Genomic DNA, 22673 nt, shown 5'->3' with positions numbered 1-22673 from the left:
ACTTTCGGAGATACCTGTAGTGCACCTTTATAGTCACCCAGTTACGTTGTGACGTTTGATACACCCAAAGCACTCCTACGGTATCCAGGAGTTACACGATCTCATGGTCAAAGGAAGAGATACTTGACATTGGCAAAGCTCTAGCAAACGAACTACACGATCTTTGTGCTATGCTTAGGATTGGGTCTTGTCCATCACATCATTCTCCTAATGATGTGATCCCGTTATCAACGACATCCAATGTCCATAGCCAGGAAACCATGACTATCTGTTGATCACAACGAGCTAGTCAACTAGAGGCTCACTAGGGACATATTGTGGTCTATGTATTCACACGTGTATTACGATTTCCGGATAATACAGTTATAGCATGAATAAAAGACAATTATCATGAACAAGGAAATATAATAATAATACTTTTATTATTGCCTCTAGGGCATATTTCCAACACTAGCGCCGGCGCCGGAGTCGGGGGCGAGCGCCGGGGCCGGGTCGGGCGCGGCGGTGCGACGGGGGAGAGTGGGGATTTTTTTTGGGGGGGGGAGGGGGGGAAGGCGGGATGAAGCAGGGCGGGTGAGAATTTTGGGTTAAGTGGACATAGCAGTAGCGCATTTGGACAAAACACGCTGCTACTACCTTCAGTAGCTGTAGCGCTTTATACGAAATTCGCTTCTACTAACTTCAGTATCTGTAGCGGTTTAGGCAAAACGCGCTGCTACTACCTTCGCTACTGCCAGTTTTCCTTTTTCTTTTCCTTTATTTTATCCCACTTTTATTTCCCGAGGGCAGTGAACGAAGGGAGGGCGATATATATTGCATCATTTGACACTGATCGACTTTCGTGAGATGACATCGAAAAAGTTGCAGAGACCAATAAGCGTGTCACGGACATGCTTGTCCATTATCCCTCTAAGGGCAACAGGTAGTATCTGCGTCATCATCACATGACAGTCATGAGACTTCATCCCGCTGAACCTTTTCTTGTCCGTGTCTAGATATCTGCTTATCTTGCCACAGTAACCGGAACTAACTTTCACTCTGGTAAGGCACTTAAAGAAGGCATTGATCTCAGCCTGACTTAAGGTGAAGCAAGAAGGGGGGCAATAATCCTCTTTCTTTATTTTCTTGCCCTTCTTCTCCCGTGCCTCTGTCTCCGTCTCTGTCTCGTCTGACATTTTACAGGGCGACATGTGCAGATATTCCCTAATTTTCAAATCTTGCAAGTCTTTTCTTGCCTTCGGCCCATCCTTGGTCTTATCTGGCATGTTCATCAGTGTTGCGAGCAAGCTCTCAAGGACATTCTTACAAATATGCATTTGATCAAGGCAATGAGGTGTATCGAGTTTGTGCCAGTACTTCAAGTCCCAGAACACAGACCTCGTCTTCCATACCTTCAGCAGCGGCTCCGGCGCCTTTCTCATCGTCTTTCCCGGCGCGGGGCACTCCTTCCAGTTTTTCAACAGCTCATCGATTTCGGCACCGCTCCGCTTACGTGGAGGTCCTCGATGCTCAGCGTGACCATTGAATAGATCTCCACGGTTTCTCCACGGGTCGTCCTGTTCAAGCCATCTTCGATGCCCCATGTACACGATTTTCCCAGACCCGCCATCTTTCCTTGACGTTAGCTGCTGAGACATCGTATCATCCATGCACCGCGTGCATCCGCAATATCCATGGCACACCTGGCCTGCCACATATCCGTAACCGAGATAGTCCTACACTGTCGTGATCAGCGCGGCTCTCATGTTGAAATACTCACCTTTGCTGGCGTCGCATGTCTTGGCCGGTGTTTTCCATAACGTGTCTAACTCCTCTTGAAGTAGTCCCAGATACAAATTAATATTATTTCCTGGTTGTTTCGGCCCTTGAATAAGCATGCTCATGTGAATGTACTTCGATTTCATGCACAACCAGGGGGGAGGTTGTACATCCATACAAACACGGGCCATGTGCTATGGTTGGTGTTCTGGTTGCCAAACGGATTCATGCCATCGGTACACGCGCCGAGCACGATGTTCCTTGCATCACATTTAAAATACCGATAGAAGCTGTTCAGCGCTCTCCACTGGCTTCCATCCTTCACGTGTCTCAGCTTCGGATCATCTCCATCGTCGGGCTTCTTCCTCTCCGCGTGCCAGCGCATTAGCTTTGCTTCCTTGGGATCTACAAAATACCTCTACAGACGGGGAGTGATCGGTAAGTACCATACAACTTTCTGGGGACATTTCTTCCCGGCCTTCTTGTGTCGAGAAGCATTGCACACCGGACAGCTTGTTTTTTCCGCGTGCTCCTTCCGATAAATTATGCAATCGTTGATGCATGCATGGTATCTAACGTGTGGCAGATCAAGAGGGCACACGATCTTCTTGGCCTCATCAACACTAGTAGGACATAGATTACCCGCGGGAAGAACATCCTTTAGATACTTGAGATGCTCATCGAGGCTAGTGTCGGTCCATTTGTTTTTAGCCTTCGTCTTCAGGAGTTGGAGCGTGAAACTCAAGCGGGTCACCTCAGGATTGCAACCATCATACAATGGAGTGTTCGAGTCTACCACCAGTTGCTCCAGCTTAGCCTCCTCTCTAGAAGCAACTCTCTCAGTACTCGTCTCCTTGCGAAGCAATGCTTGAACTTGAGGGTCCCGCACGATTGAACTTAGTACCGACAAACTCTGTTGTGTGGAGTCCATGTCGTTCTCTCCGCCGCCATGTCCGGCCCCTTCTCCTCCGCCATGTCCGGCCCCTTCTCCGCCGCCATGTCCGGCCTCTTCCCCGCCGCCATTATCGATCATCTCTTCGTCTTGCCCCGTGTCATCATTGCCTGCCCCGTCGACATCCTCAACATCGTCATCCTCATCTTCAATTATCCACCGCGTATAGCCATCCATGAAACCATTCATGAGCAGGTGCGCTTGGACACGACCATCGTCATGGGGGTCGAGCCAAACTATTCCTTTGCATTTTCGACACGGACATAAAACCTCTGTCCGGTTATTTTCTTTCATGTCCTGCACCGCCGACCGCAACCACATGTCCACCATCGTTCCACTGACCATCGTCAACTCTGCACGGTAATAATAAACAAATTGATTATAAAAATGCATGCATGCATCAAAGTCATAAATTTTTTTGGCATGACCTTCCCTAAAAATAGGACATATACGGATCTAGAGTTTGCCCGGAATTCGCCGAAACGGAAATAAATCGACATTTCGGCAAAACATAGGCAACTCAAAAGCACAATTTGGCGTGCCACACACACAATTTCCACAAACATATCACACACACATAAACATATTTTCATTTTGCAAAAGCATGAAATTTTCATCACCTCTATCTCGATCGAGATCGAGCACACGGTGGAGATGATGTTGTAGGGAGATCAAAAGTGCATAAAGCTCTTCTTGACAAAGATAGATCTAGTTAGGGGGCAAATAGGTCACTTAACTAAGTGCTACATCTACCTAGCTAGCTAATTTGGGAGGAGACAACTTCAACTATGGAGGGGAAAGGAAAAAGATAAAGGAGATGCATTAATGGAGGTGGTGTAGTTAGGTAGGAGTAATGAAGAGAGAGAAAGGTGGATAGAAGAGAAAGAGTAATGGGGGAGATGTATTGAGGAAGAAGAAGAGTGAGAGTGGGAGCATGTGGGGGAGGTAGGGGGAAGGGAAGAGAGGAGGGGGAGGGGAGGCACGGGTGGGGAAAGGTGGTGGGTTGGTGCGGGTTAGCAGTAGCGCGGGAGGAGAAATGCGCTGCTGCTAAATAATTAGCAGGAACGCGCTTTGGGCAACGACGCTACTGCTAACAGTGACAACAAAATTTGGCAATTTGAAATGTAGCAGCAGCGATCCCAGTAAAAGCACGCTACTACTACATCCGTAGCAGTAGCGCGGTTCAGGCCACGGCGCTACTGCTAAATGGAGCTCGGTGAACACCGCCGGTGGATATTTGTAGCAGCGCGGTTTACGCAGAGCGCGCTACTGCTAAAAATTTATCAGCAGCGAGTTTCCAGCACACACGCTACTACTAATTAGCAGCAACGCTCCTTTTTGAGCCGCGCTGCTGCTAAGATTCTGTGTATAGGCTTTTCCCTAGTAGTGCTAGGGTGGGGGGCGCACCACACTTGCCTTGGGGGGCACTCCACCCCTCCTGGCCGCCGCCCCCCTTGGAGATCTGACCTCCAGGGCCAGCGCCCCCCCTGGGGGCCTATATAAAGGAGGGGGGAGGGAGGGCAGGAGCACCTAAGTCTTGGCTCCTCCCTCCCCCTGCTACACCTCTTCCTCCTCCCGCAGTTGCTTGGCGAAGCCCTGCCGGAGTCCTGCTGCATCCACCACCACATCGTTGTGCTGCTGGATCTTCATCAACCTCTCCTTCCCCCTTGCTGGATCAAGACGGAGGAGACGTCACGCTGACCGTACGTGTGTTGAACGCGGAGGTGCCGTCCGTTCGGCGCTAGGATCTCCGGTGATAGGATCACGACGAGAACGACTACCTCAACCCCGTTCTCTTGAACGCTTCCGCACGCGATCTACAAGTGGTATGTAGATGCATCTCTCTCCTATCACTCGTTGCTTAGATGAACTCATAGATGAATCTTGGTGAAACCGTAGGAATTTTTTTATTTTTTGCAACGTTCCCCAACATCTCTCTCCTTCCTCCCGTTCCTCATTCTCTCTGATCCCTCACCCGTTACCTAATCAGTCGTGCTGTCGCCATTCTGCAGGAGCCACCGCTGCCTCATCTAGCAAGACGCCCTGCTGCGGAACCTCGCCGCCCCTTTTGCCCCGCTCCGTCCGCTGACCTTGCCTGTGCCTCCCTACCGTTCCCCGCGTCGCAGCAGCCCCAAGCCATCGCCCGCCGCGCCAAGTCCCTCCAGTCGATCGGCCTCTGCTTCCCCTGCTTTCAGCAGTGGTTCGGGATCGAGCGTGCTCGCTCGCCCGCTCGTTGACTGCGCTGTGTGTGGGCCTCCTTGCCTCGACAAGGCCCAGCGCCCACCTCTGCCTCCCCTCCAACTGGCCTGCCTAGCCTACCGCACCGACTTGGGCCGAGCCCAGCTAGGTGAGCATCCCAGCCAACATAGTTCGATCGAGATCGGCCCGATGCGGTTTTTTTCCTCTGTTGCGGTTTTAGTACTTATCCAGGATTTGCAGTTTTATAGAAAAACCCTCTTTGTTCATACATTTAATAACTCATGAACCATGCATCATATGTAAAAACTTCATATATGTAAAATGCTTAGAATTTTGTCTAGTTTCATAATATGCAACTTTCATCCATGTTAAAAATGTTTAACTTGCTGTTTGCATTAATTTGCTAAAATGCCATGTTAAAATGATTTATTTCATAACTAAATAACCGTAGCTCCATTTTAAATAAAATATATATGCAAATTGTCTAGAAAAATGCATAAATTAACATGATGCACTTTCTTTGCATGCTTAACAACTTTAAAATTGTGTATAGGGCAGAACAGTAGCAAATTTGAAATATGCATATGGGGATTTTCCGGAATTGTTGTTTGTGTTTTCGGCCTCATTTAAACTTGCCTAAATAGATAGTTTGCATATGCTTCACCTGTTGCCATGTTAACAACATTTAACCTTGTCTTGCATCATACTTGGTTGAGCATCATGTCATGTTTATGTGTTGTGGGTTTACCGTGTTGTTTGCTTCTTTTCGGTTGAGCTTCTTCTCGATAATTCGTGTTTTGTTGCGATCGTGAGGATACGTTCGACTATGCTTGGTTCGTCTTCGTCCGTTCGTCTTCTTCATGGACTCGTTCTTCTTCCTAGCGGGATTTCAGGCAAGATGACCATTACCCTCGATATCACTTCTATCTTTGCTTGCTAGTTGCTTCATTCTATCGCAATGCTGCGTTACCTATCACTTGTTTACCATGCCTCCCATATTGCCATGTCAATCCTCTAACCCACCTTCCTAGCAAACCGTTTTTTGGCTAAGTTACCGCTTTTGCTCAGCCCCTCTTATAGCGTTGTTTGTTGCAGGTGAAGTTGAAGATTGCTCCATGTTGGAACATGTTTATGTTGGGATATCACAATATCTCTTATTTTAATTAATGCATCTATATACTTGGTAAAGGGTGGAAGGCTCGGCCTTATGCCTAGTGTTTTGTCCCACTCTTGCCGCCCTAGTTTCCGTCATACCGGTGTTATGTTCCTTGATTTTGTGTTCCTTACGCGGTTGGGTGATTTATGGGACCCCCTTGACAGTTCTCTTTGAATAAAACTCCTCCAGCAAGGCCCAACCTTGGTTTTACCATTTGCCACCTAAGCCTTTTCCCTTGGGTTTTCGCGAGCCCGAGGGTCATCTTTATTTAACCCCCCCGGGCCAATGCTCCTTCGAGTGTTGGTCCAAACCGAGTAGACTGCGGGGCCACCTCGGGGAAACTTGAGGGCTGGTTTTACTCATAGGATGTCTCATCCAGTGTGCCCTGAGAACGAGATATGTGCAGCTCCTATCAGGATTTGTCGGCACAGTCGGGCGGCTTTGCTGGTCTTGTTTTACCATTGTCGAAATGTCTTGTAAATCGGGATTCCGAGACTGATCGGGTCTTCCTGGGAGAAGGAATATCCTTCGTTGACCATGAGAGCTTGTGATGGGCTAAGTTGGGACACCCCTGTAGGGTATAAACTTTCGAGAGCCGTGCCCGCGGTTATGTGGCAAATGGGAATTTGTTAATGTCCGATTGTAGAGAACTTGACACTTGACTTAATTAAAATGAATCAACCGCGTGTGTAACCGTGATGGTCTCTTTTCGGCGAAGTCCGGAAAGAGAACACGGTTTGGGTTATGTATGAACGCAAGTAGTTACAGGATCACTTCTTGATCACTTCTAGCTTCTGGAGCGATGTGTTGCTTCTCTTCTCGCTCTTACTTGCATATGTTAGCCACCATATATGATTAGTGCTTGCTGCAGCTCCGCCACCTTACCCCTTTCCTACCCATGAGCTTAAATAGTCTTGATCTCGCGGGTGTGAGATTGTTGAGTCCTCGTGACTCACGGATTCTACCAAAATAGTTCCAGGTGCCGAGGATACCAGTGCAAGTGACGCAACCGAGCTCAAGTGGGAGTTCGACGAGGACCTTGATCGTTACTATGTTTCGTTTCCTGATGATCAGTAGTGGAGCACAGTTGGGACGATCGGGGATCTGGCATTTGGGGTTATCTTCTTTTCTTTTGGATTTGTCTGTAGTCGGACTATGTGTGTACTCTGAATGATGTATGATTTATTTGGTCATTGTGTGAAGTGGCGACTGTAAGCCAACTCTTTATCCCATTCTTGTTCATTACATGGGATTGTGTGAAGATGACCCTTCTTGCGACAAAACCACAATGCGATTATGCCTCCAAGTTGTGCCTCGACACGTGGGCAATATAGACGCATCGTGGGCGTGACATGAATAATAAACATTTATCATAAAATAAGGAAATATAAAATAGCATCTTTATTATTGCCTCTAGGGCATATTTCCTTGGGAAAATTTTATTTTTGCCACTCTAGTTGTTTCCTATTTTGCTTATGCCACTCCAAAATTTGACATATCACTTTTGCCACTTTTAGTTTTTGACAATACATCACAAATGCCATTTCGTGGCAAAAGCAATAAATTTTCATTTCACTTTTGCCACTCTTAGATTTTGACAATGTATCACAATTGCCACTCTGAAATTATTGATTTTGCCACGGAATGGCAATTGTGATGTATTGTCAAAAACTAAGAGGCAAAAGTGAAATGTCAAATTCTAGAGTGGCATAAGCAAAGTTGGCAAAAACTAGAGTGGCAAAAACAAACTTTTACCTATTTCCTTCAGTCTCCCACTTGCACTAGAGCCAATAATCTAGTTCACATCGCCATGTGATTTAACATCAATAGTTCACATCGCCATGTGACCAACACCCAAAAAGGTTTACTAGAGTCAATAATCTAGTTCACATCACTATGTGATTAACACCCAAAGAGTACTAAGATGTGATCATGTTTTGCTTATGAGAGAAGTTTAGTCAACGGGTCTGCACATTCAGATCCGTATGTATTTTGCAAATTTCTATGTCTACAATGCTCTGCATGGAGCTACTCTAGCTAATTGCTCTCACGTTTAATATGAATCTAGATTGAGACTTAGAGTCATCTAGATCAGTGTCAAAGCTTGCATCGACGTAACTCTTTACGATGAACTCTTTATCACCTTCATAACCGAGAAACATTTCCTTAGTCCTTTTAAAGGTAACTAAGGATAATTTTGACCGCTGTCTAGTGATCTATTCCTGGTTCACCATTGTACCCCCTTGCCAAACTCATGGCAAGGTACACAACAGGTTTGGTACACAGCATGACATACTTTATAGAATGTACCTATGGTTGAGGCATAGGGAATGACTTTCATTCTCTCTTTATCTTCTGTCATGGTCGGGTTTTGAGTCTTTACTCAACTTCACACCTTACAATACAGACAAGAACTCTTTCTTTGACTGATCCATTTTGAACTCCTTCAAAATCTTGTCAAGTATCCTTTTATGCTATCCAATATGTAAGCAGCTTCACTGGGGTCTTTCATTGAAAAATTCTTATTCAAGTATCCTTTTATGCTATCCAGAAATTCTATATCATTTCCAATCAACAATATGTCATTCATATATAATATCAGAAATGCTACAGAGCTCCCACTCACTTTCTTGTAAATACTGGCTTCACTGTAAGTATGTATAAAAACATACGCTTTAATCACCTCATCAAAGTGTATATTCCAACTTCGAGATGCTTGCACCAGTCCATAAATGAATTGCTGGAGCTTGCACACATTGTTAGTATCTTTAGGATCGACAAAACCTTCTGGTTGCATCATATACAACTCTTCTTATAGATACTCACTTAAGGAAATGCAGTTTTGACATTGATACGTCTCCAACGTATCTGTAATTTTTGATTGTTCCATGCTATTATATTATCTATTTTTGATGTTAAATGGGATTTAATATGCTCTTTTATATTATTTTTGGGACTAACCTATTAACCGAGGGTCCAGTGCTAGTTTCTGTTTTTTTTTTTGCCTATTTTAGAGTTTTGCAGAAAAGGAATACCAAACGGAATGAAACCTTCACGATGATCTTTCTTGGACCGAAATCAAACAAGAAGACTTGGAGATGAAGTCGGAGATGCAACAAGGCGGCCACGAGGCAGGAGGGCGCGCCCAGGGGGGTAAGGCGCGCCCCCACCCTCGTGGGCCCCTCGTAGCTCCCCTAACCTAGTTCCTTCGCCTATATATACTGTTATACCCTGAAAACATCCACGAGAGCCACAAAACCATGTTTCCACCGCCGCAACCTTCTGTACCCGTGAGATCCCATCTTGGGGCCTTTTCCGGTGATCTGCCGGAGGGGGATTCGATCATGGAGGGCTTCTACATCAACACCATTACCTCTCCGATGAAGCGTGAGTAGTTTACCACAGACCTTCAGGTCCATAGTTATTAGCTAGATGGCTTCTTCTCTCTCTTTGATTCTCAATACCAAGTTCTCATCGATGTTCTTGGAGATCTATTCGATGTAATACTCTTTTGCGGTGTGTTTGCCGAGATCCGATGAATTGTATGCGTATCGGTGGTAGCTGTCTTACAATCCGCCGAGGCTGACGGTGATCCAGCAAGCTGTTAAGTCGCCGATATTTTTTTGGAAAAGTTCTATCATCTGAATCCAGATAGCCTCTGGTAAAAACCGTTCTGCATGAGATCAAAGTACCATGGCGAAATAGTATGCATTAGTTGCAGCTCATTGTTCGAGATCTAAATTAAATTTGGGAGCTATTTTTTCACAGGATAAAGCCAATACCGTCATTTGTTTTTTTCCTAAGCTATTAAGTGGGTGTTTGTTTTCAGGGACTTTTTGGTGTAGGGACTAGAAAAAGTCCCTAGCAAACCAAACAGGGTGGAACTTTTTTGGGATTTTTTGCTAAAAGTCCTTAGGGGGTGTTTGTTTCCAGGGACTTTTTGGTGTAGGGACTAGAAAAAGTCCCTAGCAAACCAAACAGGGTGAGACTTTTTTGAGACTTTTTGCTAAAAGTCCTTAGAAGCACCTCCTTGAGAGTCTTTTTTAAAAAGTCTCAGGGACTAGAAAAAGTCCTAAGACTAGAGAAACAAACATCACCTGAAGCGCCACCTTGAGAGTCTTTTTCAAAAAGTCCCAGGGACTAAAAAAAATCCTAGGACTAGAGAAACAAACACCACCTAACAGTTGAAGGAGGAGAAGATTATGACCCGGATTACCCGCTCCGAGCCACCGCGGCATCTCCTCACCTCGTTGACACGTCTGTTTCCTCTCTCTGCCCCGTGCAGTTGCTACTGAGCCGCCACGAGCGCCCGCGTTGCGCTGCTTTGTGTCGTCCACGCTGTCACTGGATTCCGTCTGCACCCAGTCCCGATCACTTCTGAGCCGTCCTGGCTATGGCGCCGCCTCGCCTCGAGTCGCCGCTCCCGCCGGATTTCATCTCTGAGCCACCTGCCTCAGTTTTTTCCACCAAGAACCACCAGGGCCCCTGCCGGAGTAGGCCTCGGGCCACCCCAGCAGCTGCGTCAAGCCGTGTCGTTGTGGCCTTGATCCGCCGTCATGCCCTGAGTTGCCGCTGTACCTCGTCGGTGTCCTTCTGCTGTCAGGGGTGACCTGTTCAGAGTTGTGCGGAAAAATCAAGTGGTTATAGTTGTTGGTGAAACTGGTTCTGGGAAGATTACCCAGCAGACTCAATATCTGAATGACGATGGATATACCAGAATTGTCTATGTTGACTGCATTCACCCAAGACGTGTGGCTGCTATGATGTGTTGCTCGACGTGTCAATGATGAAATGGAAACAGTGTTTGGATGCGGTCACCTCAAAATTTATGGGTATACATGCACGTGAAAACAAAGCACCAGTGGGCGGAAGCAAGTTCCATCTGTCACTGCTCGCGCGAAAGATTTCACTGTCAAGTACTAGTTGCAGGTCAAAAAAATATATATATACGGAGACCTCAATCATTTTAGGCACTTGAAGACAGGAGAATCAGTGTTATTGCTCCTCTCAACATGGCACGATTTCCAAGGGAACCAGAAGAGACGTGTTGGCAGATTTCAGTCCCCAATCACTGTCTTTACACACATCAGAGCAATTTTTTCTGTCAAAAGCCAAAGCGGTGTTATGCATTATCCAACACGGTCATCCAACAAAAAATACCAGGTGTTATTTTTCTTATGAATTTCATCAATACATGTTTTATTCTTTTAAAAGTAATTACTTTGGGTTGGTGGTATTTCTCTCCCAGGACCACTATTCATTACAAAGGTGTTGCAAAGGGGCATGAGCCAAACATTATCTTTGCACTAGCACTTATCCATGCCGTGCCGCTTGATGAATATGTGAGCAAGTCGCCGCCCCTGCTACATCAACATGACGTGGTTGACTCGCCCGTTCACGCCTTGCAATTGACTCGCCTGTCCGCATTACCTCATACCGTCATGATCATCAACTCCGCAGCGGATGACTATTGGCCTGATGTATCAGGTGAAATCCATTCAGTATATTTTATATTACATATTATTTTCTTTAAAAGAGCAATTACTTGGGCTTGCAAGTTGTCCCATGCAGGACTAAAACCGGTCTATATCACGGTCAACTATGCCGAATCTCAAGTCAACTCATTGAGTCGTCTTAAAGACTCGAGGGTTGCATGGACATAGCTCAATAAATGTTGCCAGTTTAAAGGCCGTCCGAAAAAAATTCCGGCTCCAGAAGAGTTTATCTCTCGCAAAGCTCGAGTTTCTCAAGAAAAATTAAAGGGACCAAAGAGAGTCTGTTGCAAAGCACAACTCAAACATAGGTACCCCGCTTCAGAGACCAATTGGGAGCTGATCATATTCGAATCACAACTTTAACCCGTCTTGGTCCGGCTCATGATCGTATTCGAATCATAGCCGTTAAACCTCATGGTCACTTGGGGGCTTCTTGTTCAAACATAGGTCATATTCGAACCAAAGAAAACATAGCTGTCGGTACCCTCTTGATCGGCACAATGCCAAACCCACTAGGGGACTTCTTGGTCGTATTCGAATCATAGCTTAACCCCTTTTGGGTCCGACTTTGATCGTATTCGAATCAGAGTCGTTAAAAAACTCTCAAGGTCATTTGGGGGCTTCCTGTTCAAACATAGGTCTTATTGGAACCAAAGAGAACATAGCTGTTGGTACCCTCTTGATCGGCACAATGCCAAACCCACTAGGGGGCTTCTTGATCGTATTCGAATCATAGCCGTTAGACCTCATGGTCACTTGGGGGCTTCATGTTCAAACATAGGTCGTATTCGAACCAAAAAGAACATAGCTGTCAGTACCCTCTTGATCGGCACAATGCCAAACCCACTAGGGGGCTTCTTGATCATATTCGAATCATAGCTTAACCCCTTTTGGGTCCGACTTTGATCGTATTTGAATCAGAGTCATTAAAAAACTCTCAAGGTCATTTGGGGGCTTCCTGTTCAAACATAGGTCGTATTCGAACCAAAGAGAACATAGCTGTCGGTACCCTCTTGATCGGCACAATGCCAAACCCACTAGGGGACTTCTTGATCGTATTCGAATCATAGCTTAACCCCTTTTGGGTCCGGCTTTGATCGTATTCGAATCAGAGTCGTTAAAAAACTCTCAAGGTCATTTGAGGGCTTCCTGTTCAAACATAGGTCGTATTGGAACCAAAGAGAACATAGCTTTTGGTACCCTCTTGATCGGCACAATGCCAAACCCACTAGGGGGCTTCTTGATCGTATTCGAATCATAGCCGTTAGACCTCATGGTCACTTGGGGGCTTCCTGTTCAAACATAGGTCGTATTCGAACTAAAAAGAACATAGCTGTCAGTACCCTCTTGATCGGCACAATACCAAACCCACTAGGGGGCTTCTTGATCATATTCAAATCATAGCTTAACCCCTTTTGGGTCCGACTTTGATCGTATTTGAATCAGAGTCATTAAAAAACTCTCAAGGTCATTTGGGGGCTTCCGGTTCAAACATAGGTCGTATCCGAACCAAAGAGAACATAGCTGTCGGTACCCTCTTGATCGGCACAATGCCAAACCCACTAGGAGACTTCTTGATCGTATTCGAATCATAGCTTAACCCCTTTTGGGTCCGACTTTGATCGTATTCGAATCAGAGTCGTTAAAAAACTCTCAAGGTCATTTGGGGACTTCCTGTTCAAACATAGGTCGTATTGGAACCAAAGAGAACATAGCTGTTGGTACCATCTTGATCGACACAATGCCAAACCCACTAGGGGGCTTCTTGATCGTATTCGAATCATAGCCGTTAGACCTCATGGTCACTTGGGGGCTTCCTATTCAAACATAGGTCGTATTCGAACCAAAAAGAACATAGTTGTTAGTACCCTCTTGATCGGCACAATGCCAAACCCACTAGGGGGCTTCTTGATCATATTCGAATCATAGCTTAACCCCTTTTGGGTCCGACTTTGATCGTATTCGAATCAAAGTCATTAAAAACTCTCAAGGTCATTTGGGGGCTTCCTGTTCAAACATAGGTCGTATTCGAACCAAAGAGAACATAGCTATCGGTACCCTCTTGATCGGCATAATGCCAAACCCACTAGGGGACTTCTTGATCGTATTCGAATCATAGCTTAACCCCTTTTGGGTCCGACTTTGATCGTATTCGAATCAGAGTTGTTAAAAAACTCTCAAGGTCATTTGGGGGCTTCCTGTTCAAACATAGGTCGTATTGGAACCAAAGAGAACATAGCTGTTGGTACCATCTTGATCGGCACAATGCCAAACCCACTAGGGGGCTTCTTGATCGTATTCGAATCATAGTCGTTAGACCTCATGGTCACTTGGGGGCTTCCTGTTCAAACATAGGTCGTATTCGAACCAAAAAGAACATAGCTGTCAGTACCCTCTTGATCGGCACAATGCCAAACCCATTAGGAGGCTTCTTGATCATATTCGAATCATAGCTTAACCCCTTCTGGGTCCGACTTTGATCGTATTCGAATCAGAGTCAATAAAAACTCTCAAGGTCATCTGGGGGCTTCCTGTTCAAACATAGGTCGTATTCGAACCAAAGAGAACATAGTTGTCGGTACCCTCTTGATCGGCGCAGCGCCAAAGCCACTGGGGGCTACATGATCGTATTCGAATCCTAGCTTAACCCCTTTGGAACGGTTTACTGATCGTATTCGAATCAGAAGCCTCGATTTTTCTTTTTATTTGGCTTAAGTTTTTTGAAAACAATCTTTGGGTTTGTCTTGAGACTTTTTTGTTCAGATCTGAAGCATACATGTGGTTTCGATTAACCCGGCTTGACTTTGGAGGATAAGTCGCCATCATATGACAATCATAACCATTTGGAAGTTTTGGCTTCTAAAGATTGGGTTATCACCCTTACTGCATTGGTATTATAAACCGGCAGTACGATTCAATATCACAGGAATCAGTTTTCAAACCGGGTTATATTATTCAAATCTTCAATAGCCAACATGGCTGGATTTTTATTATGGTTGTCAATAGCCAATATTATGATGGAGGTTTTCAAAGTCGCTTCAGCGCAATGGTATTATTTTATCAATGGACATAATTTATTTTACAATGGAGGGAATAGTCCCGAGTTGTTGCAGGCTAACAACCCAACACTTGGGGGCTACGTTATTCAAATTGAGATTACATCAAATATGCAAGTCCCATGTCACTGCCAGCATGCACCACGACACTTGGGGGCCAATGCAAAGTCATTTTTTGCTCAACTTATTGAAGACCCGACTCATCACATTGCAATGAGCCGGCCCTTGGGGGCTACCAATTGCTCTTGTCAAAAATTTAAGGTACACAAGTTTCAGCCCATTATATTGAAAGATCCACTACTCAGTTGGTAGAGTACAAAGCTCTTAACCTTATGGACGTGGGTTCAAGCCCCATGGTGGAGATTACAACATATGCTATTATCATCAATGAATTATATACAAATTCCCAGCTTAGTATTATCTTACTGAGCCGACCCTTGGGGGCTACACATTGCTGCTCAAGTTTACATGATCATATTTACAAGGTCCCTGCTCATTATTTCATAATGACCCGGCACTTGGGGACTACAAGTGATATGAATATAATGGAGTTCTACATCTTCAAAACCGACTGAAAATCAGATGAGTATTTCAAGGCCAATATTCTTCACAATATTTTTCTGTGAGAAACCAATGCCAGCAAATTGATTATGAAGCTGGTATATTGACCCAGACTTCCCACAAGAAGGAAATGACAAGGACTTAAGGATGATCAGGTGCCGACTTACAAGAGTTCTTAACCCGAAGCATAATCTGTCAAAATTGTTCTTGTGTTTGTTTTACAGGATCAGCTTAACATGGATGAATCCAAATTAAACTGGGGGCTAATGTCGGGGATATACCCCGCGGTGTGACCGGCTGGAGATATGACCCGGCTGGGATTGGATGTTTCATTGGTGACCCGACAGACTATAAGTCGGCGGCAGGAACAATTAAGCAGGTTAAGCCAGCGGGAACAGTTAAGCATTGTAACCCGGCAGACACAGTCATGTAACCTGGCAGACACAGTCATGTAAGCCGGCAAGCACAGTCATGTAAGCCGGACAGTTAAGCCGGCAGATGTTAAGCCAGACGGTAAGCCAGATGGTAAGCCAGATGGTAAGTCAGATTGTAAGCCAGACGGTAAGCTAGATGGTAAGCCAGATGGTAAGTCAGATCTTAAGCCAGACTGTAAGTCAGATTGTAAGAAGCCCAAGACGTTAAGAAGCCCATGGAGAGAAGCTCGTGATGAGAAGTCAGAATAGTTTAAGTCTTAGTCCAAGATGGACTCTACATGTAACCCGCCCCTTCAACTTATATAAGGAGGGGCAGGGCACCCCAAGAGGGACAAGAAAGAAGAAACAATCTCTAGGGCTAGACACAAAGAGCCGCCTTACCGGCGACTCCCTCATGACCATAATGAGACCTAGCCATAAACAGCATGTAGGGTTATTATGATGTCTCCCGGGGCCCGAAGCTGTCTAAATCCTTGTCTTGTGTGTTGATCCACCGCGTGTCTCTCGATTCCGACCAACCCCTTCAAGCTACCGCATAGATGCATTGGCCTCACAACTAAGTCCTCACAACTAAGTCCTCACACTAGGACATCTGCCATGACAATTCCACGACACAATGGGAGAAGTGCTTAGCTTTGGATTCAATCTTGCGGTGTCCTTTCCCAGTGATAGTAGGGGCAGCAAGACACGTATTGTATTGTTGCCATCAAGGATAACAAGATGGGGTTTTCATCATATTGCTTGAGTTAATTCCTCTACATCATGTCATCTTCCTTAATGCATTACTCCATTCTTTATGAACTTAATACTCTAGATGCATGTTGGATAGCGGTCGATGTGTGGAGTAATAGTAGTAGATGTAGGCAAGAGTCGGTCTACTTGACACGGACGTGATGCCTATGTTCATGATCATTGCCCTGGATGCCATCATAATTATTCGTTTTTCTATCAATTGACACGAGAGAAGTCAATTGTTCGCTTGCATTTGTTGCTCTCATCAACATCATCGATATCATCACGCTTATCCATTTCTCATCATCCTTCAATTCTTCATAGCAATGAGGCAAGGTAAATGGTCTCTCTTTCTTGATGTTCCCTTTATTGCTCTTCTCCTCCTCTCCTTTGAACAAGTTTTGTGCAATATTGAACTACAAAAAAATAAAACAAGTTAGCACTAAAAACACCAAGAACAAGCATGATGAACATGGATGAAATGACACTTACCCTATCTATATTATTAGTGCCACTTGGGTTCAACCTGTCAACCGCCTTTTGTGCGGCCGCCCACTTTTGACAATCTCGGTTGATTGTCGACCACCGGGAGCGAAGAGATCGTGCCGAGCGGTCAATTCCACTCTTGTTGTGTAGATCAACGTGCTCCTTCATCCGGCTCCAATATGCATCTCTACTTTGATCACCTCCAACGGGTGGATCCCTCGACACTTGCAACCAAGTATTGCATAGCAACACGTCTTCATCATTGGTGTAGTTGCCTCCTCTTCCTTTCGGTGCGTCGACAATGCCCTCACCATCCACCTGGAACTCATGGTCATCGAAATGCATGTCATTGGTTTGAGACCAATGTGAATTGTTGAAGCCAACACCCATAGTTGACATATCTGCCTCATCGTTGAAACTACAAAGTATATACAATGAAGCAAATAAGCTATCCATATGTATGCATTCAAAAAATAACAACAACAAAAAGTTGGCGAATTTTGTACTTTTGGGGCATTTCCTCGAACACCTTGTGCGCGTCGGCCGCCGGCTCAACAAGTGAGCTCGCCGGCGCTTCGGTAGCCGTCGCGTCCGTCGCACGCCCTGCAAGCTTCTTCCTCGACGGCTTAGAGGAGCCGAAGCCGTACGCCGCCTTGTTCTTCTTCGCGGATACCTTGCCCTTCTTCGACCGCGTCGCATTTGGGAGCTTCGAGAGGGGGGCACGTGGCTTCAAGGCGGGCGCCGGCGCGATGCCACCCGCCGCCGAGGTCATTCGTGGCGGCATGAAAAGGCCGCGCGCGATACCGGTGCTTGGAGGAGCGTCGACGGAGGCGAAGCCAAAGCTCCCCATGCTAGGGTTTGCGGTAGCGGCGGCGGAGGGGTCGCGGGCGGGTGTAGGAAGGGGTGAGGGGGGGGGGGGTTGTGCCCGCGCGGGCGCTCATCGGGTCAATTCATCGGCGGCGGCACGTGACGGGGCGGAGAGAGTGCGGCCGCGAAAGCGGGCACACCAAATACACAGCGTGCGATGGCGATTCGGACCGTGCGCTGTACTCTATATGCCGCACGCGTGCTTATTGCGCATCCGCTGTAGCCCAATTATCAAGTGCATGCGCTGAATAGGACGAATTTACGGCGCGGCGGCGCTTATTTAGCGCAGCTGTTGGAGATGCTCTAAGTCAGGAAATTGACGAACACAGACAAGAAGTTAGAACAAGTATGGGCACGAGGAAGTTTGGAGAGATGCGTTACAATATGGTGTATGGCTAGAGGTGTAAATTATATATATAGTAATAGTAGTAGAAGTTTAATTAAAAAGAGAGAAGTTTTTCATTTTACCTTTTTTACACGACGAAAGGTGTTATTGGGCTTGGTTTGCAACACGTCCAAATATTTGCTGACAAGCCTACCCCACCCCACGAAAAAAGCGCGTTGACGTCTGCGTGAAAGGTGCTTACGTACTCGGCTCCGAGCCTCTCCTCTCTTCTCGTCTCCTCCCCTCCCCTTGCGCAGAAGCAGAAGCAGAAGCAGAGAGCCCCTTCCTCATCCCAGAAGCAAACCCTAGCCTAGCCTAGCCGCCATGGCTCCGAGGGAAGCCTTCCTTCATCCCTCTGCCCAGTGATACTACCGGACTGCATCCATCGGCGCGCCTGTCCAGGGATTCACGGATTCACGGGGTCGGCGCCGCATCCGTGATGATGAGGCCGGTCGCCGGAAGCTGGGCCGTTGCAGGGGTAGCCGGCCGGCCGGCGAGGATGAGAGCGAGCTTCTTCTTTTTTTGGTTTTTGCGGCGGTTTCTGTTTCTCAGATCTACAAATCCTTGGCCGCAAATCGCATGCAAGATGCACATCTGTTTTCTTCTTTTGATTTGATTTATCCATGCGCAGGCAGAAACAACGGATCTAGCTTGTGCAGGCGCCATCTTGCATGCTCGTTTATTAAATCTTGGCCCTCTCAGTTCTGAATTCCGTTTTTACTCTTGTCATATGTATGGCGACGATTCTTCTTGTCATATGGCTTGCAATTCGCTGTGCCTTAGATGTACTACTAGTAATATAATATTACCGTCTTATTAGGCATGTTTCTCGTTGATTATGCACTTTTTTCCCCCTTCTTTTCCAACTTTCTCGTTGATTAGTTTGGAACATCTTCATTGCCCAAGCAGAGCAGATCCCTTGGCTTGTTTGTTGCAGATCAGGGTGCTTAGACCTGTTTTCTTCTTTTGATTTGATTTGATTTGATTCATTCATGTGGTATAATTTGCTCCCACAGAAAATGAGTTATAATTTGCTCTGCTGTTTTCGGGTCAATATCCCTATCAGATTTGCTGCAATCTCTGTTTACTTTTACAACAATCTCGGCGGTCTCATCTCATCTCATCTCATCTCATCTCATCTCATCTCATCTCATCTCATCTCATCTCATTGTAAGTATCCCACCCACCCACTCTGAACCTGTTTGGTTAAGCTTTACTCCATTTTAGTTGAACATTTCTGCAGATTGCTTCTAATAATTTGTTTCCCTGAATATTGCTTGGCGTCTTTGGAGTCATGGAGGTCTTTGGAGTCAAGGATGGCACGGCAAGGACCTACTTTGACTGATGATGTTTATCAGCAACCCAGTTAATAATACGAGTTGATGTTGAATGTAGTGCCCGTATGTGATGTGAAGAAATTTGTGCTCCATGAAGATGTGTGGATGTGCAAGCTCTTGTACTGTCTGTCCGACTTTCATGCCGAATTCAGCAAGTGGTGTTTTATTATTGCAGCTCATGCCTAATCTATTTCTAGTTGCCTTGCTCATGTTTCTATATGAATATGGTAGGTTGTTACATCTCATCTCATAAAACTAAAGGCATGCTACCGGTTGGAAATTATCATCTTCTCATTCATCAATATTTATATGTTTGGTTTGTTGGTTGGCAAGACAGCACGCAAGAGGGGAGAGATTGATCATGGCCTTTGGAGGACCTTGCAAACCGCGACCGACCACATATGTTAAGTAATCATCACACCCCCCCTTTTTACTCTGTCGGTATGAATTTGGTTCCTGCCTCATGTACTATCATATTAGGCGCTTCTAGTAATTTCTTCGTGGGCATAGTCTCCATGTTTAGCACAAGTTTCTGCATTGTTTAAAAGTTGGTCCTCCAAACTAGGACCCAAATAATATGATCTCACATATAATCACTAGCCTCAGCCGCTAACAAGAGTATGTAACATTACAATAGTTAAACGCAGCCTCTCGGACCCCTTCTCTTGTTGAAGGACAAAAGCTACCGGTGTGGGCGCTTTTTTCAAGGATCTTGTTGCTTAGATCAACAACAAGTCAGTTTTTTACGAGTAGATGCCACCGCAAATTTTGTTTAGCGCACACAGTTTTTATTGGACTCTTCACATCCGATGGTACTAAAAAGGCAAAAAAATTCTAAGGGGAGTGAAAATATGTGTTCGGTTCAGATGTGGGTGCTCCGTAGCCTCGTTAGCTAAAAAGAGGTTGATGAGACCTGCTAAGATCGGGTTAGTTTTGCACCTTAGCTTCTGTAACTGTAAAATAATCTGACAGACGTAGGTGCATAGAGAAAACTTGAGGAATATCCCATGGAAGCTAGCTCCCAGAAAAACCAGAGCTATCTCTGTTGTTTCCTATGGGACTATTTAACACAGCGGGTTGGAAATAGATTTTCAGAAAGCGATTCCTATTTGGATGACATCTAAGTAACAGTCAACACAAACATTGTACTCCCTCTGTTTCTAAATATAAGCCTTTTTAGAGATTCCAATACGGACTACATATGGAGCAAATGAGTGAACCTACACTCTAAAATATGCATATGTACATCCATATATAGTCCGTATTGAAATCTCTAAAAAAAGCTTATATTTAGAAACAGAGAGATAAAAGATTAAGCTTAAAGGCACGTTCGTAGATTTTCACCAAGTTATGACCCTAGTTAATGTTCAAAATACAGGTCTGCGTAAGTGAAGCGGAATGCCACAGCTAAGAGCAACGGGCTCTGAAGCATTTTTTTTAAATGGCCAGGATTTGGCTGTTTTTGAATAACAAGCACAGGAGAATATGGAACATAGCAAACGGCTAATTGAAATAGCATATAATATATGCAGTTGACACCATAGCAAATGTACACCAGGTTCACACAGGAAGCAAAATAAGTAAATAACAACTGAAATGCAGTTGACACTGTAATAAATACACACCAGGTTCAGGCAGCAAGCAAAATAACAACAAAAATGCAGTTGAGATAAGTGGACACAGCTTAATAGAGATCATGTGGCCAGATTCTAAAGGAAATGGTTCCCAAACAGACACTAGTAGTAATAAGATAAATTGCGCGCAAGCAGCCAAGCATTGCAGTTGAACAAGAGGCAAATTCTGGCCCAATTATGAAAACAACGCCTAATCTGCCGTTTTAGGACCAAAGCACATGGCCATTATTGCCAGCGCTCTCTTGAACACTGACCCTGGTGAATGTCACTTGGTGACTAACTTTGCAAGCTAGAAAATTTCAAGTAGCGTTCATTTATATGATGCAATTATCTATTCAGTATAAATACATGACTCTAGTGAACAAGTATATATGACTCATGTCTATAACCTCTGTCACTAGCAAGAGTGGTCTGTAAAATGTAGAGGATGCTACAACTCGTATAGAAGTTACAAGGTAACCTTTGGACCTGCTGTCAAAGTCCTCTGGAATGAGAGCTTTTGTCATAATCTTCTTTAGCACTTACCGTTGCAATTATACTCCTCCCATTGTGTGGATGCTATTTCTAGGCCCCTCTTTGTGTGCTTAGAGCAACAACATCGGAGGCTTTGTTGTAAAGTAAATGCCAGTTTAAATTTATTTAGCACCTAAAGCTATTATTCGACAGAGAGTGGTACTAAGTGAAATTAATCTGATTGAGTTGAATGGATGCCAGTTTAAACATATTTAGCACATATGGCTGTTATAGGACTTGTAGTGGGACTAAGTAAAAATACATCTAATTGAGATAAATGGATGCCAGTGTAATATGGCTGCTCTAGGACTCATGGTGGGACTAAGTAAAAATACATCTAATTGAGATCAATGGATGCCAGTGTAATATGGCTGCTCTAGGACTCATGGTGGGACCAAGTAAAATACATCTAATTGAGATAAAAGAATGCCAGTGTAAATGTATTTAGCAGCTATGGTGTTACTGGATTCAGAGTGGTACTATGTGAAATGAATGTAATTGAGATGGATGCATGCCTGTGTAAATTTATTTGGCACCTATAGTTATTGGACTCAAGAGTGGTACTGTGTGGAATGAATGTAATTGAGGTGAATGGACGTTGTGTAAATTTGCTTAGCAACTATAGCTGTTATTGGACTCAAAAAGTGTCACCAAGTGCAATAAATGTAATTTTTACAGGAAAATTGCCTAAGATGCTGATGCTTATGCTTGAAGAGGAATGAGCATATGTATAAGCGCAATCAACCAAGAGGGGTTTTATTTGTCACCGGAAATGCAGTAATTTAGTGCAAGTAAACAATAAGGATAGCACTATTTTCGTATCACTGGAAACCATTACGCAAAGAAAGAATAAATGAGTGTCTTTGCCATTTGCTAAATAGGGAAACAAGCAGAATCCTGCAAGTAAATTTCATCCATCATTGAAGGGCAAAATTCATCGGATCAATGTAGTGACATTGCAGGGCAGGGCAAAATCCATCACACATTGCAGGGCAAAATTACCATGACAGGAGATAAAGTAAAATCCAGGGCATGTAATCATCCAGGGCAAAATTACCATGACAGGAGATAGGCAAAATCCAGGGCAAAATTATCATGACAGGAGATA

The 22673-nt window shown here is 45.0% G+C and overlaps 1 long non-coding RNA gene across 2 annotated transcripts; it reads left to right on the top strand.

The window, feature by feature from the left end:
• The first annotated feature begins 18252 nt into the window (after positions 1-18252).
• LOC123094081 (uncharacterized) lies at positions 18253-22331 on the top strand. 2 transcript variants are annotated; one of them, XR_006445745.1, is made up of 2 exons: positions 18253-19645; positions 19756-22331. It is a non-coding gene; the product is annotated as an uncharacterized lncRNA (long non-coding RNA). The 2 variants fall into 2 exon arrangements; XR_006445746.1 differs by having other exon boundaries at positions 19752-22331.
• Positions 22332-22673: the final 342 nt, after the last annotated feature.

Source organism: Triticum aestivum, chromosome 4B (genome assembly GCF_018294505.1).
Source record: "Triticum aestivum cultivar Chinese Spring chromosome 4B, IWGSC CS RefSeq v2.1, whole genome shotgun sequence".
Classification (NCBI taxonomy): Eukaryota; Viridiplantae; Streptophyta; class Magnoliopsida; order Poales; family Poaceae; genus Triticum; species Triticum aestivum.
Note: the sequence above shows the minus strand (reverse complement) of the source record. Positions and strands in the feature narration are given on the sequence as shown.